The sequence below is a fragment of the Heterodontus francisci genome, chromosome 2, assembly GCF_036365525.1.
Source record: "Heterodontus francisci isolate sHetFra1 chromosome 2, sHetFra1.hap1, whole genome shotgun sequence".
NCBI lineage: Eukaryota > Metazoa > Chordata > Chondrichthyes > Heterodontiformes > Heterodontidae > Heterodontus > Heterodontus francisci.
The window spans coordinates 1,671,059-1,698,703 of record NC_090372.1 but is presented as its reverse complement, the minus strand read 5'-3'; positions in this window follow the sequence as shown (position 1 = coordinate 1,698,703).

Here is a 27,645-nt window from a genome sequence, read left to right as displayed (position 1 = left end):
TTGTGGATGGGTCTTGATCTGACAAATTGGACCTTAAACCAGTCTAAAAGATAGAATCATAGAATGTTTACAGCACAGCAAGAGGCCACTCAATCGGACATGTCCGTGCTGGCTCTCTGCAAGAACAACTCAGTTATCCCACTCTGTCACCCCTTTCCCCTTTTTATATTGCCTCTCCTCATTCTTCCTACCATAATGTATCACTTCAGACTTCTCTGCATTAAATGTCATCTGCCACGTGTCCACCCATTCCACCAGCCTGTCTATGTCCTCTTGAAGTTTATCACTATCCTCTCCACAGTTCACAATACTTTCAAGTTTTGTCTTGTCTGCAAATTTTGAAATTGTGCCCTGTACACCCACGTTGAGGTCATTAATATAAGGTCATAAGAACTAGGAGCAGGAGTAGGCAATTCAGCCCCTCAAGCCTGCTCCGCCATTCAATACGATCATGACTGATCTCATCTCGGCCTCAACTCCACTTTCCTGTCCGTTCTCCATAATCCTTCAACCCTTTACTAATTAAAAATCTGTCTATCTCCTCCTTAAATTTACTCAATGTCCCGGCATCCACCGCACTCTGTGGTACTGAATTCCACAGACTCACGACCCTTTGAGAGAAGTAATTTCTCCTCATCTCCGTTTTAAATCTGCTACCCCTTATCCTAAAACTATGACCTCTCGTTCTAGATTGCCCCACCAGAGGAAACATCCTCTCTACGTCTACTTTGTCAACCCCCTTAATCATCTTATATACCTCAATTAGATCTCCTCTCATTCTTCTAAACTCTAGAGAGTAAAGGCCTAAACTGCTCAATCTCTCTTCATAAGACAAACCCTCATCTCTGAAATCAATCTATTGAACCTCCTCTGAACTGCCTCCAATGCAACTACATCCTTTCTCAAGTAAGGGGGCCAAAACTGTTCACAATACTGCAGGTGTGGTCTCACTAATGCCTTGTACAGTTGCAGCAACACTTCCCTACTTTTATATTCTATTCCTTTGTAATAAATGCCAAAATTCCATTTGCCTTCCTTATTACCTGCTGTACCTGCAAACTAGTTTTCTGGGATTCATGCACGAGGACACCCAGATCCCTCTGCACCAAAGCATTCTGAAGTTTCTCTCCATTTAGATAATAATTTGCCTTTCTATTTTTCTGACTAAAATGGATAACCTCACACTTATCCAAGTTAAACTCCATCTGCCACATTTTGGCCCATTCACCTAACCTATCCATATCCATTTGTAAATTTCTTAATTCTTTATTGCAACTTACTATCCCACCTATTTTAGTATCATCTGCAAATTTGGCTATAGTACCTACTATCCCTGCATCCAAGTCATTTATATAGATTATAAATAGTTGAGGCCCGAGGACCGATACCTGTGGCACCCCACTAGTTACATCTTGCCAACCAGAAAAAGACCCATTTATCCCGACTCTCTGTTTTCTGTTAGTTAGCCAATCCTCTATCCAAGCTAATAAATTGCCCCTAACCCCATGTGATCTTACCTTGTGTACTAACCTTTTGTGCGGCACCTTATCAAATGCCTTCTGGAAGTCCAGATATACTACATCTACAGGATCCCCATTATCCACTTTACTTGTTACAGCTTCGAAGAACTCTAGCAAATTAGTCAAACACGATTTACCCTTCATAAAACCATGCTGACTCTGATGGATTGTGTTTTGACTTTCTAAATGTCTTGTTATTACTTCCTTAATAATGGATTCTAACAATTTCCCAATGACAGATGTTAAACTAACTGGTCTGTAGTTTCCTACTTTCTGCCTCCCTCCCTTTTTGAATAAGGGTGTTATATTAGCTTTTCTCCAATCCACTGGAACCTTTCCTGCATCCAGAGATTTTTGGAATATTATAACCAATGGATCCACTATCTCCGCTGCCACTTCCTTTAAGACCCTAGGATGTAGGCCATCAGGCCCTGGGGACTTGTTTGCCTTCAATCCCAATAGTTTGCTCAGTACTTTTTCCCAAGTGATGATGATTTTTCTAAGTTCCTCTCTTTCCATAACCTCTGAATTTCTTGTTACTATTGGGATGGTACTAGTGTCCTCCACCATGAAAACTGAGGCAAAATACTGATTTAGTGTCTCCGCCATTTCTGTGTTCCCCTCTATTAACTCCCCAGTCTCATCCTCCAAAGGACCAACATTCACTTTAGCTACTCTCTTACCTTTTATATACTTATAGAAGATTTTGCTTTCCATTTTTATATTTGGCGCTAGTTTTCTTTCATAATTTACCTTTGCCCTTTTTATTACTTTTTTAGTGACCCTTTGTTGATCTTCAAAATTTTCCCAATCTTCCAGCCTGCCACTGGCCTTTGCAATATGGTATGCCTTAGTTTTTATCTTTATGTTATCCTTAACTTCCTTGCTTAGCCATGGATGTTTCTTTCCCCCTCTTAGAATCTTTCTTCCTCTCTGGAATATATTTTAGTGGGGAGGAATTGAATATCTCCTTAAACATCTGCCACTGCTCATCAACTGTCCTACCTTTTAGTTTTCCTGCCCAGTCCACCAGGGCCAAATCTGTCCTCATGCCTATGTAATTACCTTTGTTTAACTCCAGAACGCTAGTGTGGGACTCCAGCTTCTTGCCCTCAAACTGAATTTGAAATTCTAGCATGCTATGGTCACTCTTCCCTAGAGGACTCTTAACTATGAGATAATTAATTATTCCCACCTTATTACACAATCTAGAATATCCTGCTCCTTGGTTGGTTCCACAACATATTGCTCCAAAAAACAATCTCTAATACGTTCAATGAACTCTCTCTCAAGGCTTCCCTTGCCAATTTGATTAATCCAGTCAATATGCACATTAAAATCACCCATGATTATTTCCGTATCTTTCTTACAAGTCCCCAGTATTTCCTGGTTTATACTGTGCCCCACTGCAGAACTACTGTTTGGGGACCTATAGATTACTCCCACCAGGGACTTCTTTCTCTTGCTATTTCTTATTTCTACCCAGACTGATTCTACGTCTTGATGTCCAGTGCCTATATCATTTCTCATTACAGCACTGATCTTTACCTTTACTAACAAAGCTATTCCACCTCCTTTTCCTTCCTGCCTATCCTTTCCAAATACTGAGTACCCTTGGAGATTCAATTCCCAAACCTGGTTTCCCTGCAACCACACCTCAGTAATCGCCACTAAATCATACCCATTCATCTCTATTTGCGCTGTTAACTCGTTTATTTTATTCCGAATGCTTCATGCATTCAGATACAAAGCCTTTAAGTTTGTTCTATTATTAAATTTCCCTACTCTTGTACGATTCCTTGGTGCAATATGACGTTCACATGTTCTGTCCCTTCCTTTTATTTTCTGGTAACAATCAACCTCACCACTAATCTGCACTCCTACCTTCTCCTTTAACTTTGACTTCCTAATCTTCCATGCAACTGAACCCTCTCCACCCCCCCCCCCCCCATTATTTAGTTTAAAGCCCTATCTACAGCCCTAGTTATGCGATTCGCCAGGACTCTGGTCCCAGCATGATTCAGATGGAGCCCGTCCCATCAGAACAGCTCCCTCCTTCCCCAGTACTGGTGCCAATGTCCCATGAATTCGAACCCATTTCTCCCATACCAATCTTTGAGCCACGCATTTACCTCTTTAATCTTATTGACCCTCTGCCAACTAGCTCGTGGCTCAGGTAGTAATCCAGAGATTACCACCTTTTTAGTTCTGCTTTTTAATTTAGCTCCTAGCTGCTCATATTCCCTCAGCAGAACCTCTATCCTTGTTTACCTATATCGTTGGTACCTACGTGGACCACGACAACTGGATCTTTCCCCTCCCACTCCAAGTTCCTCTACAGCCCAGATGAGATATCCTGAACTCTGACACCAGGTAGGCAACAGAGCCTTCGGGACTCTCGATCCTGGCCACAGAGAACAGCGTCTATGCCACTAACTATATGATCAAGGGCGGCACAGTGGCGCAGTGGTTAGCACTGCAGCCTCACAGCTCCAGGGACCCAGGTTCGATTCCGGGTACTGCCTGTGTGGAGTTTGCAAGTTCTCCCTGTGTCTGCGTGGGTTTTCTCCGGGTGCTCCAGTTTCCTCCCACAAGCCAAAAGACTTGCAGGTTGATAGGTAAATTGGCCATTATAAATTGTCACTAGTATAGGTAGGTGGTAGGGAAATATAGGAACAGGTGGGGATGTTTGGTAGGAATATGGGATTAGTATAAATGGGTGGTTGATGTTCGGCACAGACTCGGTGGGCCGAAGGGCCTGTTTCAGTGCTGTATCTCTAATCTAATCTAAAAAAAGCAGTGGTCCTAACAATGATCCTTGGGGAAGCCCACTATATACCTTCCTCCCGTCCAAAAATAATCGGGATCACAGATAACACCAACATAAGTGATTTTGTGCATTACTTCTCAAGTAGAAACTTGACCCTGTCAGGCAAACCCCACCTGCCAAGACTGAGGCTCACATTATTTCGCCACATGAACATTAAAACTTAAAATTGTAAGCCCTGGCCGGAAAGACATTTCCATGGTAACAGACAATGTTGAAACAATAGAGATCCAGCAGTTCCTGTCCCACCAATACACAGAAGTCGTCATACCAGTTTTAGTCACATGCCTAACTGGTTGTTGCAGAGAAATTTGTACCTCCAACCAAGGACGTGAAGAGACTGTTCCACATAAGGAACTAGTCACATGACTAACCTGCAGGTCAACCTGGGAGTTTTTTTTAATTTGAACTCCCAAACAAAGGATTGGCCAGAGAGAAAGCCATGTGCTCCTGGAACTGAAGCAAGAACATCTCCTGCCTGCCTGCTCATCTCTCAAGGAACTGAAACCACTGAAGACTCGTGAAACCCAAAAAGAGAAGGCTTTGCCATGTGAACAAAGTTTTGAGAAGATTACTGGCCCAACGAATCGCAAGACAATATCTTCAATCAAGGACTACAGCGAGTTCGAGTAACAAGATATTGTCTCAAACTGTTCTACTTATTTTTCTTGTGCTCTTTTCTGTCCCTATTTTTGCATGTTTATATTGCATGTGCATGCTAAGCATGAACGCATCGTATATCCGTAGGCGTGTTACGTATTAGAGTTAAGTTTTAAGATTTTAATAAATTTCCTCTTTCTGCTTTAAACCAGAGAAAGCCTGTGTGTGCTCAGTTATTTGCCTGACAATTGGAAACTATGAACAAGGATTCACAAAGGGGGAGCAGTGTGTTTAAAATTAAACCCTGTTACAATAAGACCAGGTGAAGACAGCAAGAGACCCCCAGATACATTGTTCACCTGGTCGTAACAACCTCATTTACATCACTGGAGATTTAAAAAAATCAGAAAGGTACAATTATCCATAGACAAATGAAAGATCAAATCATTTGTTCGCAAAAGGAATTTAATAGGCCAGGTACTGGAATCCTTCTTGCAATGAATGATAAATATAATTAAGTAAATGCAGAAGGGGTGATTTTCCAACATTGTAGTCCCAGTGGAATGTCTCAGTCCATGATGGAAAGTCAGAAACTTTCTTGCTTTCTGCACATGTAAATTAACATTGGAAAATCATGAGCAACATTCACCCAAATTGCTCATATGTGCTCCTGACAGGTGAATTAATGACAGAACTATTTAAGTCAAGGATAATCCTTCATCTATGTATTTCTTATTTTAACTTTAATAATTAATGCCATGGTTATATTGACTAAGTATGCTGAACAGAAATTGTAAAGCTTTAAGAGGATGAATTTCTCGATGGTGTCTCTTAAAAGTCCTTAACAAAGGAATCGATCACAATTTCAAAATTAATTTACTGCCCATTCCTATATATTAAAATTTCTGTCAAACCACTTCACTTTTTAATTCATTTAACTGTTGCCTGGAGACAAACAGCACAATTTCTGTATCAGCAACATGCCACACAGCAGAATGATAAATGATGAGTCATCTGTTTTTAGGTGCTGTTAGCTGAGGGAGGAATATTGACCAGAACATCCAGAAAACTCTTTGTCCTTCATCAAATAGTGTCCCCATAATTTATATCTATATTGTGCAATGAATATGTAAGAGCTGTAAATCAAGAACAGCATGAGTGTGTGTGAATTATGAGAGTAATGTATCACCAATATTACGATTTTCTGAATTTAATGTTCTGGTTCAACTCAATAATAATGCTGATACCATGGAGTGTGAACAAGTGAGGGAAAGTAATACCTCACCTGATATTATTTCCAAGCAATGAATTATCACATCAGTGATGTAAATCATACAAAACAATGATGATAGAGTACAGAGATAATGATTAATGCCAAGCACCATTCACATATACTAAGTGGTATCAGATTTGTATGATCTTGAACCGTGGGTGCCACATTGATGAAAACTGAACATTAGGGTCTATATTGGCTTTTAGCTTTGAAGAGGACAAAATATGATTTGTGAATCTCTGGAGTCTGAAATATAAGGCTTGCCAGAATCAGAGCAACTCTTCATTATGTACAGCAGTGCCCCTGGATAAATTATAAAAGCACATTAAGAGGTTCTGTCTGTACTGAGGACCTTCTGTAACGTTGTATAGATGCATCACTCTGAACACAAGATCACCTACCGTTTTCCTGCAAGTCTACAAGCAATCAAATAGACAGATCACCACCACAAAACTGTCTCTCCCTACCCCATAGGCCTGGCAGAAAATAAATGAGGTCATCATCAACACAACCTTTCTCATTCAACCACAATGTTTGAACATATAAATAACTCAACAGAAGTTCTGCCGCGTTACAACTAAACTAGCAGGGATAAAAATGTACAGTACAATTTTATTTTAAATAGAGTCAGAAACTTGGGTTTCACACAGGAGTGTCAAGAATCTGATGAGCCCCAGCTCATTACAGGAGAAAACTTTGGCGCTCCTTCGTGCAAGAGTGCTATAATTTGGGATATAAGAAGTTAGGAACTGCTGTTCATCTGAAGATTATTCTTGGGGATGACAAGAAAAATCATCTGCACATCAGAGAATATAAAATGACCTCCACCTCAGATAAAGAGATGGAATTCTCCAATGATGCTGCCATAGCCCTAAAGACAAACAGTGTGCGACTGTGACAACACCTGAAGGACTTGGAAGAATTCAACGTAGAAAGGGAAGGATGCACTCATCTCCCCTACCTGTTGAATATATTCTGAGGCAATTATGAGCAACACCCTCAAAAGGCTTTTAAAGTGGCACATGAGTTGCAAAACAGAAAATTGAATAACATGAATGATAGTTGGAAATGATAGGCTGGCAAAGTTAAGCCACTGTTTTGGATTCAAAGTGAACTCCAAGGTAACAAAAGCAATGATATGTAGCAAGGGATCAATCAGAAGAGACAGACAAATAAATGGCGAGAGCCTTGGACCAGGCAACAGAATCTGTCATTTGAGATCTTAGGTCCCAGAGCAAAGCAAGTATTCAGAAGAGATAAGAGCTGGGCTGGCATGAGCTAAAAAGGCATTTGAAAGGATGTACAAAATTTAGAAGGATATAGGCCTAGATTCCGAGAAGCTGTTGGAAGTTATGCGATAGCACAAGGACTGGAAAAAAAATCTAATTTTTGAGATGTGAAGATGCAGAAAGCTTGATGGAGACTTCTCTCCAAAGAAGAGAACTGAATGTGTGCTTGAAAGACTTAGACAATGAAAGTGATGCTCACTGAGATGAAGAAAAGGAAATTCCTGTATTTCATACGTACAATTAGTGAAAGAAAACAGCCCAGGCCTGATTACCCTGAAGCTAGGAGAAATGGAAGATAAACGATCAAGAGGAAAACCAAGGAATAGATGGCTGGATTGATTCCCTGTTCCATCCTGGACATAAATGATATAAGGAACATGGCAGAAAGGGGAATCAGACTGACTGTAGCAATAGAATCATAGAATGAATCAGCACAGAAGGAGGCCATTTGGCCCATCATGCCAGCACTAGCTCTTTGGTAGAGTAATCCACTTATTCCCACTCCCCTTGCTCTTTCCCGTAGAACTGTAAGGTTGTTCACTGCAAATGTTCATCCAGTTCTCTTTTTAATGTTACAATTGAATCTGTCAATAACAAATGATAGGAAACATAGAAAAAACATGATACAAATGGTTATCTCACCTCAGATATGTAGTTAGCACAAAAAAGAAGAAATAGCAAGCTAGCAATTGGTCTTGGGCAGTGTGCAAAACAGATGATATCAGATTGGCTGCTTGTTTTACACAGCTTCTGATATTCAGTTCCATTGGGCTGTGTTTCACAGGCAGCCAATCCAATATTGCTGTTTGTGTCACTGCCCAAGATGACTTTCTAGCCCAGACAATTTGCTAAAGAAACAACCCAAATCAAATTTGGTGACTGGAATTTTACTGACACACTGTGGGTCATGGTATTGGGACCAAGAGCACCTCCTGAGCCCACACAGGCAGATGGTGGGGCCGCCGTCCAATTAAGGATGGTAGCCTGCCTGTCTGAGCAGCTGGCCCAATCAGAGGTCTGGCAACTCTGCAGCCACGGCAGCGTCACCAATAGAGCTGGCCATTGCTGAAACTGCAAGAAGAAGGAAAGTATGCCTCCATGTTGAGGTGCCCTTGAAGGGCCAGTAAGTGAGGGATGTATTTTCAGGGCCAAGCGGGCAGGCCCCGACCATCGGAGGGTGAACCCTCCAGAGGCAGCGCTGGAGCCGCAGGGAGGCCATTGTCTCTGGGGGGGTGGGAGGGTAGGGTGTCCCGCCTTGGGCCATGGAACCCCAGAAAGGATGGCCCTCCCCCTTTGGGAAGCTGCTGGGAGCTGGCAGTCTCCCCATGCAGTGGGGGGCTGTTCCTAGGCTCATAAAAACACGGCAGGTTTGGACCTTTGGCTCCCAGACCTGAAACATTAACTCTGTTTCTCTCTACACAGATGCTGCCAGACCTGCTGAGTATTTCCGGCACTTTCTGTTCTCATTTCAGAGTTCCAGCATCTGCAGTATTTTGCTTTTATTATATTGATCAATAAACAATTGATTTTCTGTTTTTAAACATAAAAGAAAACCTGTCACTGTCTGTTTATTTGACAAATAAAACACCAAGGGGTTAAACCCTAATGACAAACCACACTTGCTGCAGTCAGGTGGGGAATTGAACAGTGGGAACTACCCACATCTCACCATGTGGCCATAACACTTGGCATCTGTATAGTACAAGCAGCAGAGCTGTAGAAAGGTTCCAGCTAACTATTTCACCTTTAATTCCGTATGTGGTAAAATCCCATCAAATAATTTAATAAATCAATTGGTTAAGGCACTCAGCAGCTATCCTCCTTTAGAAATGATCAGAGACAACAGTTCATTATATAATTGAGCCTATAATTTGCATTTTGAAACATCAAAAACAATTGTTAGTACAATACTAAAAAGTGAAGCTTTGTGGTGTTAAATTATTACTTTAATTTAATTCTGCTTTTGTGTGCTAAAGTACCAGGAGGAGTAGATCCACCCATTGAAGCAGGCATTACTGCTTAAATTATATTTTTATTTTTGAAGCAATAAAAGGAGGGCAGAACTATATAGGGGCATGGATAAGCCTGTAGTTGTGGACTGCCTTTTAAACCTTTATACGTCCTGGCATTAGTTTGCTAAGTAAAGTTAAGCCTGTTTGATAACACCAGCTGCTGCAGCCCCTTTGTTCCTGTAAGACTCTGACTCCTAAATCAAAACACTTCAATTATTCCAAAACTCAGAAAGGGTTTTTTTTCCCGAAATTCTTTCTTTCTTTCTTTTGGGCCTCCTTATCTCGAGAGACAATGGATACGCGCCTGGAGGTGGTCAGTGGTTTGTGAAGCAGCGCCTGGAGTGGCTATAAAGGCCAATTCTGGAGTGACAGGCTCTTCCACAGGTGCTGCAGAGAAATTTGTTTGTTGGGGCTGTTGCACAGTTGGCTCTCCCCTTGCGCCTCTGTCTTTTTTCCTGCCAACTACTAAGTCTCTTCGACTCGCCACAATTTAGCCCTGTCTTTATGGCTGCCCGCCAGCTCTGGCGAATGCTGGCAACTGACTCCCACGACTTGTGATCAATGTCACACGATTTCATGTCGCGTTTGCAGACGTCTTTATAACGGAGACATGGACGGCCGGTGGGTCTGATACCAGTGGCGAGCTCGCTGTACAATGTGTCTTTGGGGATCCTGCCATCTTCCATGCGGCTCACATGGCCAAGCCATCTCAAGCGCCGCTGACTCAGTAGTGTGTATAAGCTGGGGATGTTGGCCGCTTCAAGGACTTCTGTGTTGGAGATATAGTCCTGCCACCTGATGCCAAGTATTCTCCGAAGGCAGCGAAGATGGAATGAATTGAGATGTCGCTCTTGGCTGGCATACGTTGTCCAGGCCTCGCTGCCATAGAGCAAGGTACTGAGGACACAGGCCTGATACACTCGGACTTTTGTGTTCCGTGTCAGTGCGCCATTTTCCCACACTCTCTTGGCCAGTCTGAACATAGCAGTGGAAGCCTTACCCATGCGCTTGTTGATTTCTGCATCTAGAGACAGGTTACTGGTGATAGTTGAGCCTAGGTAGGTGAACTCTTGAACCACTTCCAGAGCGTGGTCGCCAATATTGATGGATGGAGCATTTCTGACATCCTGCCCCATGATGTTCGTTTTCTTGAGGCTGATGGTTAGGCCAAATTCATTGCAGGCAGACGCAAACCTGTCGATGAGACTCTGCAGGCATTCTTCAGTGTGAGATGTTAAAGCAGCATCGTCAGCAAAGAGGAGTTCTCTGATGAGGACTTTCCGTACTTTGGACTTCGCTCTTAGACGGGCAAGGTTGAACAACCTGCCCCCTGATCTTGTGTGGAGGAAAATTCCTTCTTCAGAGGATTTGAACGCATGTGAAAGCAGCAGGGAGAAGAAAATCCCAAAAAGTGTGGGTGCGAGAACACAGCCCTGTTTCACACCACTCAGGATAGGAAAGGGCTCTGATGAGGAGCCACCATGTTGAATTGTGCCTTTCATATTGTCATGGAATGAGGTGATGATACTTAGTAGCTTTGGTGGACATCCGATCTTTTCTAGTAGTCTGCTGACGAGGTCAAAGGCTTTGGTGAGATCAATGAAAGCAATGTAGAGGGGCATCTGTTGTTCACGGCATTTCTCCTGTATCTGACGAAGGGAGAACAGCATGTCAATAGTCGATCTCTCTGCACGAAAGCCACACTGTGCCTCAGGGTAGACGCGCTCGGCCAGCTTCTGGAGCCTGTTCAGAGCGACTCGAGCAAAGACTTTCCCCACTATGCTGAGCAGGGAGATTCCACGGTAGTTGTTGCAGTCACCGCGGTCACCTTTGTTTTTATAGAGGGTGATGATGTTGGCATCGCGCATGTCCTGGGGTACTGCTCCCTCGTCCCAGCACAGGCATAGCAGTTCATGTAGTGCTGAGAGTATAGCAGGCTTGGCACTCAGCTTTATTTTGTGTGTGTTTTATTTTAAATAAGGGTTTTAGATTGAGGGTTGGAATTGTGTAGTTATCAGCAATACTTCAGTGTTACTCACTTCCTCAGAAAACTCTATTTTTTTATATCTTGGCCTTGAGAGGAGTTGTAACTGAATTTGAACCCCGAACTGTCCCTTGTGCTTTACATTTCAGAAAATGTGTTAAAATACCAGCAGTAATCACTTGATGTGACTCAAGCGATCATTTAAATAGTTTTATGTTTCAACTAAAATGAAAGGAATATCTCCTGCTGAATTATTAGCCAGTGGCCTGTTAATGGTCCACTGCAGTTACAGATTTCATTTAAAGTTATCCCATAGCTGGGAATTGATGCTAGGAATGACAGCATCAAGGGATTAACTAAATGTCATTTATTTATGTCAAACATACATCATCTTCTTTCTGCCTTTGTGTTATCAATGATTGCTGATTTTCAGATTGTAGTGCTGCAGCAATAGCAGTTTTAATCATGCTCTGGTTTTCACATCTGTATTTAGCTGCACGGAATCCACATCATGATTTTACATTTCTCTCTATCCAATTGCATGGAGGAATGTGGTGGAATTTGCTACAAATTGTTGTACTTCACCATATTAGTTCCTTTTATGAAAATTGCAATATCCCGTTCCAGCTGTCAATTTGTCATGGCAACGTGATTTCTTCAACAATAATCAATAATATGGTGACTAGTAACATAACCGGTGCCATTCCTACCTCCCTAGATTCCAGGGTGATGCTTCAGGGCTGCTAGTTCCTCATTTCTAATTCCCGAGTTTTGTTCACTCTTGGGCAGGTTGCTGGGTAACGAGATAGCTGAGGAGCCAAATTGAGAGTAATTCTGGAGGATTCATAACCCATCCTGAGACTTATTTTGGGAACACAAGTGGGAAACTTCCAGAAACTCCCATGTTTCCAGAGATTTTTGCTAAGCACCATTGGATCTTTTATGTCCACCTGAATGAGCTGATGGGGCCTCATCCAGAGTTTACAGCCACAAATCTACAGCTGAGGTCTTTTGTTTGGGAGTGGGAACATGGATGATTTTATGTTTCCCTTCAGTAAACTAGGGCACTGAGGCTAAATTACTTTACAAGTGTCCCAGCGAACTGGACACATTTCAGAGATCGCACTTGGGAGTTTTTCAATCTGAACAGAAATTTTCTCCTATTAAACATTGGGAAGGCCAAAGCCATCGTCTTTGGTGCCCACCACAAACTCTGTTCCCTAGCCAATGACTCCATCCTTCTCCCTGGCAACTGCCTGAGACTGAACTAGATTGGTCACAACCTCGACATTCTATTTGACCCTGAGCTGAGCTTCCAATGCCATATCCTTTCTATCATCAAAACAACCTAGTTCACCTCCATAACATCAACCAAATCCACCCTGCTTCCGCTTATCTGTTACTGAAACCCTCACCCATACCTTTGTTACCTCCATACTCACTATTCCAATGGTCTCCCTGTCAGCTTCCAATCTTCCACCTTCTGTAAATTTAAGCTCATCCAAAACTCTGCTGCCCATGTCCTAACTCACACCAAGTCCAGTTGACCTATCACCCCTGTGCTCGATGGCCTACCTTGGATCCTGGTTAAGCAAAGCCTCGATTTTAAAATTCTCAGCCTTGTTTTCAATTCCCTTCATGGCCTCACCCCTTCCATATGTCTGTAACCTCCAACCCTAAAACCCACTAAGATCTCTGCATGCCTCCAATTCTGTCCTCTTGCACATCCCCAATTTTGATCACTCCACCATTGTCAGTTCTACCTTTAGTTGCCTGGGTGATAAGCTCTGGAATTCCCTCCCTAAACCTCTGCCTCTCTTTCCTCCTTTTAGATGCTTATTAAAAGCTACCTCTATGGCCAGGCTTTTGGTCACCTATCCTAATATCTCCTTATGTGGCTCTGTATCAAATTTTGCTCGATAATGTTCCTGTGAAGTAGGATGTTTTACTACATTAAAGACACTACAGAAATGCAAGTTGTTGTCGTATGATGAACTTGCTTACTGGGTAAACCCACTAGGGCAGTTCAGAGAAAAATTGATAGTATCTCATCCATCCAGCATGCATAAATGTCCTGAAACACAGAGGGGGTTGAATTTTATGGACCCCGACCCCCCCCCCAGAGACAGCTTCAGAGATAGGGGGAGCCATAGAATTACGATGGGAGATGCGGGGGTGGGGGTGGGGGGTGGGGGGTAGGTGGCAGAGGGCTCGTCGCCTTCCCGTCTCACCGAAATGTTGTTCGGGATGGTATAAACTGACAAGGGCCTTCTTGTCCAGAGGCCAAATGAAGATCTGAAAAACAAGAAGACCTCACTGCGGGCTTGTGGGGGCTCTCCTCGGGCAATCGGTGTCTCACTGAGAGCCCCCACGGGGAAACTCTTGATAACCCACATCCCCCTGCACTAAATGCCACCCTACCCCCACTCGCTGGGGCCTGCTGGTCTGGCTTTTGTGTAAAACTGTTTGAGTAATTTTATGAATCTGCATTCCTAATGCGGAATTTTATCCTGGGTGTGTGGATATCATCAATTTCGATACGGCAGTCAGTGAGGTCCAACAGATCTTCGTCCAATGGAAAATGCTGAAGGGCTGTCGAGCTCTTGATTTCCCGAAGTGATGGTGAGCAGAGCAATGTGCAGAGAATGCAAGTTTGTAAAACTTACCCTAATAAGTTTGCTTAATTAATGGGTTGTTGCAAATTTAATGGGGAAGGCATCTTTTAATAAATATTAATAATGAATCTTTAACAGTTCATTTTATAAAACTTAAAATTAAATATATTTTTTTAATTACAGCAATTAAACTGAACCTAATTAGCATTTTATCTCCTCATTTAGATTCTGTCTGTTAAAGCCTGACATGTCTTTTCCAGCTCTGCGATTTGATTATCGTGTGGGATAGCATCTTTGGTTTTTCAAATGGCCAATGTCTTTTTAAAAGGAATTCTCCTGCTGTGATTCTGGTCATGCTACATTTTGGCATTGTTTTTTAATTGGCATCAGTAATCAGGAATAGTCTCTACTTGTCTGGATGGGTGCAGCTCCAACAACACATAAGAAGCTCGACACCATCCAGGACAAAGCAGCCCGCTTGATTGGCACCCCATCTACAAACATTCACTCCCTCCACCACTGACGCACAGTGGCAGCAGTATGTACCATATACAAGATGCACTGCAGCAACTCACCAAGGCTCCTTAGACAGCACCTTCCAAACCCACTACCTCTACCAACTAGAAGGACAAGGGCAGCAAATGCATGGGAACACCACCACCTGCAAGTTCCCCTCCAAGTCACACACCATCCTGACTTGGAACTATATCGCCATTCCTTCACTGTCGCTGGGTCAAAATCCTGGAACTCCCTTCCTAACAGCACTGTGGATGTACCTACACCACATGGACTGCAGCAGTTCAAAAAGACAGCTCACCACCACCTTCTCAAGGGCATTTAGGGATGGGCAATAAATGTTAGCCTTGCTAGCGATGCCCACATCCCATGACTGAATAAAAAAAAACTTCTTTACCCATAGAGTGGTGAGAATGTGAAACTCAGCATAGATGCATTTAAGGGGAACATAAGCCGGATAAACATGAGGAGTGAAAGAAGGTTATGTCGATAGGTTTAGGTAAGGAGAGTGTGCGGGGAGTCTCATATGGAGTATAAACATGGCATGGACCAGTTGGGCTGAATGGTCTGTTTCTGTGCTGTATATGCCATCAACCACCTTCAAAAATGTTTACCTGGAAAAGGAGGTGACTGTTAGCCGCTGTGAGTTTGAGTCAGTTAATGATCATCAATGTCTTTACAGAATATTTTTGAACAGCCATAGTTTGTCCTTTTTTTTATTTTTCCTAAAAATCTAGCATTGAATGAAAAAGGAATTACAATTCTATTTATTTTGATTTCAAACACATTCAGTACCACAGCCTTTTCTTTTACTCTCCATTTTGCAGACTGGCTCAATTAAAATAATTATAATATTATTTCCCTGATTGACGTTAAAGGCAGGTCTCTAAATTTTGTACACAAACTAATATGTCCTGATCAACCATTTCAAAGATTACCTGATGGACATCAAAATACTTACTTCCCTCATGCACATGAATGAGCTCACAATGTTTTCTTTTTTTTATTTCTAATTCATTTTGTTTTTAGAACAGCAGCACGATTTCCATTTTCATTATCCTTGAAATAAAATTTGTATTAGGTTATGTATCAAAATCTTAATAGAAATACAGCATATTCCACTGGAACAAATGATTAACAGGCCTGAACTTGTTCTTGACATGTACAAGCAGAACTACTGCTATTATACACGAGTTTGCTTCGATTCAAAGTTTGGTTGAAAGGAGAGGGTTGATGTAGACATTGTAGTTAAAGAGGAGGAGTGTGAAATACTAGACATGATTAGCATAATGAGAGAGGAAGTACCAGAGGGTCTGACATCCTTGAAAGTGGATAAATCGCCAGGGCCGGATGGATTGTATCCTAGGTTGTTAAAGGAAGCCAGGAAGGAAATAATGGATGCGCTGAGGATCATCTTCAAATCCTCACTAGATACAGGAGAGGTACCAGACGGTTGGAGGTCTGTGAATGTTGTACCATTCTTTAAAAAGGGTGCGAGAATGGGCCAAATAATTATAGGCTGGTCAGTCTGACCTCGGTGGTGGGTAAAGCAAGAGAGGAAACAGCAGAGGGTCTGACCATCATTTCCGGTCCTCACTGGATACAGGTGTGGTGCCGAAGCATTGGAGAACTGCTAACGTTGTACCTCTGTTTAAAAAGGGAGCGAAGGATAGTCCGAGTAATTACAGGCCGGTCAGTCTAACCTCAGTAGTGGGCAAATTATTGGAATCCATTCTGAGGGACAGGATAAACTGCCACTTAGAAAGGCATGGATTAATTAGGGATAGTCAGCATGGATTTGTTAAGGGAAGGTCATGTCTTACTAACTTAATTGAGTTTTTTGAGTAAGTAACAAGGAGGATTGATGAGGGAAGTGCAGTGAATGTGGTCTACATGAATTTTAGTAAGGCACTTGACAAGGTCCCACATGGCAGACTGGTCAGTAAAATGAAAGCCCATGGGATACAGAGGAATGTGGCAGGTTGGATCCAGAATTGGCTTAGGAACAGGAAACAAAGGGTAGTAGTTGACGGATGTTTTTGTGAATGGAAAACTGTTTCCACTGGAGTTCCACAGGTCTCCGTGTTCAGTCCCTTGCTGTTTGTGGTATATATTAATAATTTGGACTGAAATGTGGGAGGCATGATTAGATTAGATTAGAGATACAGCACTGAAACAGGCCCTTCGGCCCACCGAGTCTGTGCCGAACATCAACCACCCATTTATACTAATCCTACACTAATCACATATTCCTACCAAACATCCCCACCTGTTCCTATATTTCCCTACCACTTACCTATACTAGTGACAATTTATAATGGCCAATTTAACTATCAACCTGCAAGTCTTTTGGCTTGTGGGAGGAAACCGGAGCACCCGGAGAAAACCCACGCAGACACAGGGGGAACTTGCAAACTCCACACAGGCAGTACCCAGAATCGAACCCGGGTCCCTGGAGCTGTGAGGCTGCGGTGCTAACCACTGCGCCACTGTGCCGCATGATTAGGAAATTTGCAGATGACACAAAAATTGGCCGTGTAGTTGATAGTGAAGAGGATAGCTGTAGACTCCAGAATTATATCAATGGTTTGGTTGAGTGGGTGGGAAAGTGGCGAATGGAATTCAATCCAGTATGAGGTAATGCATTTGGGGAGGGCAAACAAAGTGAGGAATACACAATAAATGGAAGGATATTGTGAGGGGTAGAAGAAGTGATTGACCTTGGAGTACATGTCCACAGGTCCCTGAAGGTGACAGGACAGGGAGATAGAGTGGTGAAGAAGGCATATTGAATTCTTTCCTTTATTGGTCGAGGTATTTAATTCAAAAGCAAGGATGTAATGCTGGAACTGTATAAAACGTTAGTTAGGCCACAGCTGGAGTTTTGCATACAGTTCTGGTCACCACATTAATGAAAGGACATAATTGCTCTGGAGAGAGTACAGAGGAGATTTACAAGAATGTTGCCAGGGCTTTAAAGTTGCAGCTATGAGGAAAGATTGGATTGGCTAGGGTTGTTTTCCTTAGAAGAGAGGAGGCTGAGGGGTGACTTAATTGAGGCGTACAAAATTATGAGGGGCCTAGATAGAGTAGACAGGAAGCACCTGTTTTCCCCTTGTGGAGGCGTCAATTACCGGGGGCACAGATTTAAGGTGATTGGTAGAAGGATGAAAGGGGACATGAGGAAAAACTTTTTCACTCAGAGGGTGGTGGGTGTCTGGAATTCACTGCCAGGAATGGTGGCGGAGGCAGAAACCCTCAACTCATTTAAAAGGTACCTGGGCATGCACCTGAGGTGCTGTAACCTGAAAGGCTATGGACAGGTGCTGGAAGGTGGAATTAGATTGGGTGGCTGTTCTTTTCGGCCGGCACAGACACAATGGGCTGAATGGCCTCCTTCTGTGCTGTAATTTTTCTATGGTTCCAACAATCCTGAAGTAAAACACAAAATTTCACTTCATAATATATTGATTTTTCCTTTCTATAGACCTTGTCTAAAGATGACAGATTGTTAACCAGTAATTCAATAATTACTAAATGGACACATACATTTCTGCATGGAGGGTCTTTGGCACCATCTACTGTTTTTCTTCTGCTAGTTTAATCACCAACTTTATAAAGTGTTTGCTTCGCTTTCCATCGAGAAGACTTGGTAGTAAATTTCCATGACCTCGATGACTACCATGACTAGTTTGATGCTGCAACACTGATTTTCTTTTCCAAATCCGAAGAGTTGATGAAGCAGCTATAGTCAACTATCCAATTCCATTATCTTCAGCTTCACCCTGCTCGTCCCAAGATGCCTTTACAGCTAAGGCTGGTGCAACAGCGACTCATCCACTAAGCTCTTAGCTATTGGCAAGCTGTTGCATTTTGGCCAGTTTGATTAATTAATAGCAGATTTCTTGACTCTTTAGTTCAACTCAACAGTAAAGACCAAAATTTCAATTTATTTTTCAGCTGATGCTTTTACAAAGCTTACTAATTTGCATTCCCTGTTTTCACAACAGACTTTTAATAACTTGCAAATTCACAGTAATTGCCATTCTCTACAGGGAACATATGGTGAAGAGGCTGGGATCTGTAAGGATAATGCTTAAATCACCTGTAAAAAAAAACTATTTAAATTTGAAATGAATTAATGTTGTGCATGAAATTGTCCTGCATTTTTAAAAATTTAAATTCTAGAGTTTTTTATTGAATATTTCAAAAGCGAGAAAGGGAGATAAGCAATCCATCTGTTGCCTATGTTCATTAACATCTGACAATGAAAAGCCTACAACAATACAGATTGTGCTTATGTACCGAGTCACTCAAGAGTTGATTTATCTGACCTAGACTTTGAAATGGTTTTATATAAAAAAAAGTGAGTCATAAGGAGATGGCAATGATCTCTAAAATAAAATCCTAGCAGTTTGCACTGGGACATTGTAAGGTTTCCATACTGAAATTAAACTGGGACATTCTGAATTGTTTCACGGTATAATCTCTACTTCTTTGCATTTGGAAAAACACTCTGTCCATGGAGCTGGATTTTGATGTCCCTCCACTAGGAGCAGCTGCAGGTGCAAAAAATGCTGCTGCCCCGCCCGGGAGCCACACCACCGTGATTATGCAGCGGGCGACCACTTAACATATTGATAGCGGCCGTGCCCTCCAATCACGTGGCAGGGACGGCAATAGGCAACACCGTTCACAGCGTCACTGAATGACGGAGCAGGTGGTGGCAACATTTTTAAAAGGCTGCTAGCCCTGAAAACAGTTCTAAATAATGCAGAGTTGACCCCTTCCCCTTCCTCTCCCCCATACACTAAATAATGCAGAGTTGACCCCTTCCCCTTCCTCTCCCCCATACACTAAATAATGCAGAGTTGACCCCTTCCCCTTCCCCTCCCCCCATGCGCTAAATAATGCAGAGTTGACCTCTTCCCCTCCCCCCATACACTAAATAATGCAGAGTTGACCCCTTCCCCTTCCCCTCCCCCCATACACTAAATAATGCAGAGTTGACCCCTTCCCCTTCCCCTCCCCCCATGCGCTAAATAATGCAGAGTTGACCCCTTCCCCTCCCCCCATACACTAAATAATGCAGAGTTGACCCCTTCCCCTTCCCCTCCCCCCATACACTAAATAATGCAGAGTTGACCCCTTCCCCTCCCCCCATACACTAAATAATGCAGAGTTGACCCCATCCCCTCCCCCCATACACTAAATAATGCAGTGTTGACCCCTTCCCCTCCCCCCATACACTAAATAATGCAGAGTTGACCCCTTCCCCTCCCCCATACACTAAATAATGCAGAGTTGACCCCTTCCCCTCCCCCCATACACTAAATAATGCAGAGTTGACCACTCCCTCACCTCAGTGGCGCCAGCTTCTCCTGGACGGGAAAGTAAAGACACATGAGTGCCTCACGACGTGCTCAAGATTGGGAACTGAAGATAAAATCATGGGGAATTAAATTTAGATTTACACGGAGAGGTATTTTAAATATGTAAAGTAGGATCCTGTTGCAGAGTGGTGAAGGTAACGCCACAGAGCCTCACCGCCAACGGGAAGATCGGGCGCAGCAATCCTGGAGTCGGGTTCCATAGCGGCTGCTGCTGCTCCAATTCTCCGCCCCCCCCACCCCCTCCCCACCCCTAATGAAACCCAACATCGGGCTGGGAACAAAATCTAGCCCTATGTATTTCATTATTTGAGATAAACTGGAAAATCAATAAACTGTGATCTACTGGAGATGAAAATCCTTTTAAAAATATTTTTAAAAAATGTCTTCAAGAGAAACTCAAAATTGACCCTAAGATAATCTCCCTGTAAACTCACAAAGAACTTCATTATACAAAATATTACAGGAAGAATAGAATGGAAGCTATGTAATTGGATTTGCAGCACCCATTAATGTTTGCTTTGTAGAAGCTCGATTAACAGGATGTTTATGAGGTGCAGTGTGCTAGAACAAACTGCTCTTTCAACTCAGGAAAGCAGGCTCAAATCCAGTTTGGATTAATGGGATAAAGGGCTGATTACTCTGAAGGATGTAAGGGTGTTAAGTAAAGTTAACTTGTGGTGAGATGAAGCCCACGGCCCAGTATTGATCTTGAGTTAGATCTTGATCCCGAGCAGTTGGGATTTAATCAGCAATTTTGCTCAGAATGATGATGAAGACAGCTACTTTCAGAAACAGAAAGCAATAAGGACTATTAATGGTAACAAGATGGAAAGTGATGGATGGAAAGTAATGGGCATAAAAGCAAAATACTGCAGATTCTGGAAATCTGAAATAAAAACTGAAAGTGCTGGAAATACTCAGCAGGTCAGGCAGCATCTGTGAAGAATGAAGCAGAGTAAAGGCCTGCTCACTTTTAAAATTGAAACCCAACCCGGGCCCGACCCGACCACAGCCAACCCGAACCTGACCCGGGCCCGACCGGACCACAGCCAACCTGAACCTGACCCGGGCCTGACCCGACCACAGCCAACCCGAACCTGACCCGGGCCCAAGTCTTTTAATTTTTTTTGCGCCCGACCTGACTCGACCCGACACAAATATTGCAATAAATTTACTGATATTAAACATGTTATTGTGCTCTACCTTGTCCAAATGCTAATACTTGTGATCCTGTTCATCCGTTCCAGCAGCAAGCTATTCCTGCAGATGGAGTTGTGGAGAATCATGGGTGAGCCTGATCCCGTGAGTTCCCAGAGGCAGCACAGTCCATCCCGACCTGACCTGACCCGATCCGAATGCTGGACTTGGAATATAGACCCGATCTGAACCCAAACCCGACACGTAGTCAGGTCTCATTGGGTTTGGGTCAGGTAGCCAGGCTTTAAAGCAGAGTTAACATTTCAGGTCAATCGACCTGACACTTTAACTCTGTCTCTTTCTCCACAGATGCTGCCAGACCTGGACAATAATGGGTGTTCTTCCAAGACAAGAGACTGAACGCTGACTTACGTTTCCCCAATGGGTAACAGATTGGCTGCACTGGATTGTATATAGTGCCTGGTGGTAGAATCTTCAGAGTCGTGGATTCAGAAGCACATGGATAGAATTATACACCACTTAGGTTGTATGGAACTTGGAATCGACTTTCTTAGCAGCTGTGAGGGTAGTCTTTGCTGAATAGATTAATCCTGCTTTGAGCTTCGACAAAACCTCATTATGCAAAACAGGAACATCACAGTCAGGGCATTGATACAAACTGTGATACTTCAAAGACATTTGCTCATTTAAAGGTATTAATTCTTCACTGAAACAAGTTTAGCAGTTCCGTACACTGATTCCAATTTCATAGCTATAAGTTATTGACTCACAGATCATTCACAGATCCCAAAATGGACATTAGCATCTACAAGCAGTATAGTTAGAGAGGGCAAAGCTGACACTGAGTAGTACAAGAATTTCTCAGGGAAGATTGTATTTTGTACTTTTTCTTACCAAGTGGTTAATGTAAATTTCAAAAATACCTGGTCTGGCCTACATGTGACTCCAGACCCACAGCAATGTGGTTGACTCTTAACTGCCCTCTGAAATGGCCTAGCAAGCCACTCAGTTGTATGTAACCGCTACAAAGGCTAAGAAAAGGAATGAAACCGAACGGATCACCCGGCATCGAACTAGACACCGGAAATGACAACCACAAACCCAACCCTGTCCACCCTGCAAAGTCCACCTTACTAATATCTGTGGGCTTGTGCCAAAATTGGGTGAGCTGTCCCACAGACTCGTCAAACAACAGCCTGACAGAGTCATACTCACGGAATCATACCTTACAGACAATGTCCCAGAAACCACCATCACCATCCCTGGGCATGTCCTGTCCCACCGGTAGGACAGACTCACCAGATGTGGCAGCACAGTGGTATACTGTCAGGAGGAAGTTGCCCTGGGAGTCCCCAACATCAACTCCGGACCCCATGAAGTCTTATGGCATCAGGTCAAACATAGACGAGGAAACCTACTGATTACCACTTACCGCCCTCCCTCGGCTGATGAATCATGGCTGGAAAAGACATTTGCATATTAACAGACAATGCTTGGAAGGACAAAGGACTATTCCCTGAGACATTCAACCCACAATGGACCTTGATCACCTGGTATTGTGTAAGAGGAGCATTCCAGGGACTGTTAAGGTGATACAATCCAGGACTGGTTAGACCAGCTAGTCACATGATAAAGTGGCTGTTCCAGGGGCTTTTGAACTATCCCTGGAGAGTTTCAACTCAGAAAGACTGTTTGCTGCTGGACTGAGAAGATCTCTCCTGTCTGCTCCCATCTCTTTCTCACAAGCCTCTGAATCCACTGAAGACACACGAACCCCAAGACAGAAATGTCTCCTAGAGCAAACAAGGTTTAAGAAGAGTACTGGGCCCCAACAAAAAGCAAGATCTACCTACAATAAAGGGCTCTAAGTAAGCTCCAAGAACCGTAACAAAAACTCTTCAGATATTGCCTCAAACTTTTTCCACTTTATTTTTTCTGCTCTTTTCGGTCTCTATTTGCATGTGTGTATCGCGTATGTATGCTAACGTGGGCGTGTCATGTATCTGTAGGCGTCAACCAAATTAGAGTTTAAGTTTAATAAATTTCAGCCTTCTTTTCTTTAAACCTAAGAAAACCTGCTTGTGCTGGTTTCTTTGCCTTATAATTGGAAAGCAGTGAACAAGAATTCACCAAGGGGGAGCTAAAAACACGATGTGTTTAAAATTAAACCCTGTTATGGTAAGACCAAGTGAAGGCTGAGACAGACCCTTAGACCCATTTCTCACCTGGTCATAGCATCCATGTTGAACACCAATTGGAAGAAGCACTAAGGGTAGCAAGGGCACGGAAAATGTATTCTGGGTAGGGGACTTCAATGTCCATCACCAAGAGTGGCTCGGTAATATCTGTTCATATGTAAATGTCTTTTACAGCAGATCTGTTCAACACTAAAGGACATAGCTGCTAGACTGGGTATGCAGCAGGTGGTGAAAGAACTAACAAGAGGGAAAAACCTACTTGACCTCGTCCTCACCAATCTACCTGTTGCATTTGCATCTATCCATAACAGTATTGGTAGGAGTGACCACTGCACAGTCCTTGTGGAGACGAAATCCCATCTTCACACTAAGGGTACCCACTATCATGTTGTGTGGCACTAGCACTGTGCTAAGTGGGATAGATTTCGAACAAATCTAGCAACTCAATACTGGGCATCCATGAGGCGCTGTGAGCCACGAGTAGCAGCACAATTGCATTCAACCACAATCTGTAACCTCATAGCCCAGCATATCCCCCACTCTACCATTACCATAAAGTCAGGGGCCCAACCCTGGTTCAATGAAGAGTGCAGGAGAGCATGCCAGGAGCAGCACCAGGCATACCTCAAAGTGAGGTGTCAGCCTGGTGAAGCTACAACACAGGACTATTTGCATGCCAAACAGCAGAAGCAGCAGACAATGGACATGGCTAAGCAATCCCGCAACCAATGGATTAGATCTAAGCTCTGCAATCCTGCCACATCCAGTCATGAATGGTGTTGGACAATTAAGGCTGCGTTTGCTGACAATGCAACCACTAGGTGCCGCTGTACTAGCACATGCGCAAATGCAGCATCATCCACTTAAACGTCACTGTCTGCAACTTTCAGGCAGCTGCCAGGATTAAAGATGGCGCTGCTCAATTTATCACAACTTCAAGAAAAACGACTTCAACCCCTGACAGCACGCAATGGACAAGTTTGATACTCGGAGAACATTGCACTGTTTAAAGTCTCATCAGAAGGACAGCACCTCTGACAGTGCTGCACACCCTTTGTAATTCAATCAGGTTTCTGTGCCATCCTGCTCTCCGGCCGCACACTAAAAAGCTACTCTAATGATGGCCATGAAACCATTGTCGATTGTTGTAAAAACCTATCTGGTTCACTAATGTCCTTTAGGGAAGGAAATCTACTGTCCTTACCTGGTCTGGCCTACATGTGACTCCAGATCCACAGCAATGTGGTTGACTCTTACATGCCCTCTGAAATGGCCTAACAAGCCACTCAGTACAAGGGCAATTAGGGATGGGCAATAAATGCTGGCCTAGCTAGCGATGCCCACATCCCATGAATGAATAAAAAAAAACTCCCCCCCACCCCCATCCCTCCAGACGCTAGCTCAAGGCCGCGCCGCTGCCCTCCTCTCGGCCACTCGCTCCTACATCGCTCCGTCACCCCTGGTAGCCCGCTTTGCTACTTCAGGCAGACAGAGTGGTCGAGAGGAGGGAAGCAGCCCGTGGCCTAGAGCCAGTGTCTGGAGGGATGGGGGGTGGGCGGAGTGGGCGGAGAAAGGATGTGGGGGGCGGAAGCGGGGAGCGAGTGGCCAGAGAGCGGTGGGGGGGGGGGGTGGTGGTGGGGAAGCGGCCAATTTATTGGAGTTCTTTGAGGGAGTTGCATGTGCTGTGGATGAAGGGGAACTGGTGGATGTATTGTACTTAGATTTATAGAAGGCATTTGATAAGGTACCACATCAAAGGTTATTGCAAAAAATAAAAGCTCATGGTGTAGGGGATAACATATTGGCATGGATAGAAGATTGGTTAGCTAACAGAAAACAGAGGGTAGGCATAAATGGATCATTTTCTGGTTGGCAAAAGTGGTGTGCCACAGGGATCAGTTCTGGGGCCTCAACTTTTTACAATTTATATAAATGACTTAGATGAAGGGACCGAAGGTATGGTTACTAAATTTGCTGATGACACAAAGATAGGTAGGAAAGTAGATTGTAGAGCTCTGAGGTGCAGAGGGATCTGGGTGTCCTAGTGCATGAATTGCAAAAGATCAGTATGCAGGTACAGCACATAATTAGGAAAGCTAATACAATGTTACCATTTATTGCGAGGGGAATTGAATACAAAAGTAGGGAGATTATGCTTCAGCTATACAGGGCATTGGTGAGACCACATATCGAGTACTTTATACAGTATTGGTCTCCTTATTGAAGGAAGGATGTAAATGCATTGCAAACAGTTCAGAGAAGGAGTACTAGACTAATATCTGGAATAAGCTGGTTGTCCTATGGGGAAAGGTTGGACAGGCTGGAGTTTAGAAGAGGATGAGGTGACTTGATTGAAACATATAAGATCCTGAGGGCTCTTGACAGGGTGGATGTGGAAAGGATGTTTCCTCGTGTGGGAGAATCTAGAACTAGGGGTCACTGTTTAAAAATAAGGGGTTGCCCATTTAAGACAGAGATGAGGAGAAATTATTTCTCTCAGAGGGTCGTGGGTCTTTGGAATTCTCTTCCTCAAAAGGCAGTGGAAGCAGAGTCTTTAAATATTTTTAAGGCAGAGGTAGATAGATTCTTGATAAGCAAGGGGGTGAAAGGTTATTGCGGGTTGGTGGGAATGTAGAGTTGAGGTTACAATCAGACCAGCCATGATCTTATTGAATGGTAGAGTAGGCTCTAGGGGCCGAGTGGCCTACTCCTGCTCCTAATTTGTATGTTCATATGTTCGTATGACTGTGCCTCCATTGGATGATAACCATAGGGAGATAAGGTGCTCCGAGGTTGCTACTGGAGACTCAATTGACTGTGCCAGCTGATTGCTCACTGCAAAGCCTACACCATGCTCATGGCGATCTTCAGCACCCTTTCTATACCAGTGGAATGTGCAATTAGCCTCTCAAATAGAGCCTGTGTCGGCTAATCTGGTTTCTTGTAGAGTAGCAATGTCGACATCAAGCTTGTGTATCTTACGGTTAATCAGGGCTATCTTGCGTACACTTGCTATGGAGTGTGGGACACATAGTCCTCACATTCCAGCTTCCAAACTGAAAGGTTACCTTTAATGTCTTCATTAACTAATGTAAGCATGCATGTAAATTATATAAATAACTAGGATTAGTAAATTTATGCTGATCACCTGGGCCCCTTACAAAGAATAATAGGGTGAGTGCAGCATTGAACCTACAACAGATTTGTGCAGTAAAATGTGAATTGATGGAATTTCTTGACCAGGGAATGCCAGCTCCTTGCATGAGAAGGGCAAGAAAAAAGGATGGACACAGAGATCTCTGGCTCAACATCGCTTTCACTTTGTCCTGGGATTTGCTAATCTTTCCTGGCTGGAAGTGAGGCAGGGGGAAAGGAGAAGTGAACTGGATCTGCCTCTGAAATAAACACAGGCCAGTTGGAGAAATGCTAATGAAGTGTGAGTGATATTTTAGATCTGTCATCTCATTCTGCTGATCGATACTTGCTGGAGATCCCAGATCAGGAGTTACCTGAGAAGCTAATGCTGTGGCCTATCCCCAAACCCCCACCCCACTGAGTGGAGAGGGTCAACTCTGATCCTAGGCAGTCTGAAGACTTCAACCAAGGACTGGCTGGAATACTGTTTATCTCCCTCCCCCTTAGAGTTATTAAAGTCTAATGGAAACAGTTTGGCTGCTGATTTCCCTGAGCAATGTCTGAGGATCGACAAGCCTTCATATTCATCTCATTTTCTTGCCACTTCTACCTGGGCTAAATCCTGACAGGAGGCTGGGACTTCCTCCAGAGCAAGTTGGGACCAAACATCTTTACCTCGACTACATTCAGATTGGACCTTTGAGTGCCAGAAGAACATGTTGAAAATCTGAGCATGCCCAGCAATCTTTAAATTCAGATTCTCATTCTGCCTTTGCTATTTTTTCAGGACAATTCAGGCAGGTTGAGATTTGAGATTGCATTTAGATGCCATTTCAGCTTTTCCACTCACCCATCTCCCCTCCCAGAATACACCCCACCACTTACACTTTCTGCCGTAAATATTTAAATTAATGCTTACTAACATTGTGACATCAGGGATGACAGTTTTCATCATTCTGTCCAGATTTGTGTCTGATGTAAAGGAGGTCGATATAAAATAAACATTTCTTGTTGTCACAGCATTAAGAAGGAGGTAGAGTGAGTCCCCATTGTTATAATGCACTGCTTTAAGGAAGGATGTAAATGCATTGCAAACAGATCTCTAGCAACACCAGAGTTAACGGA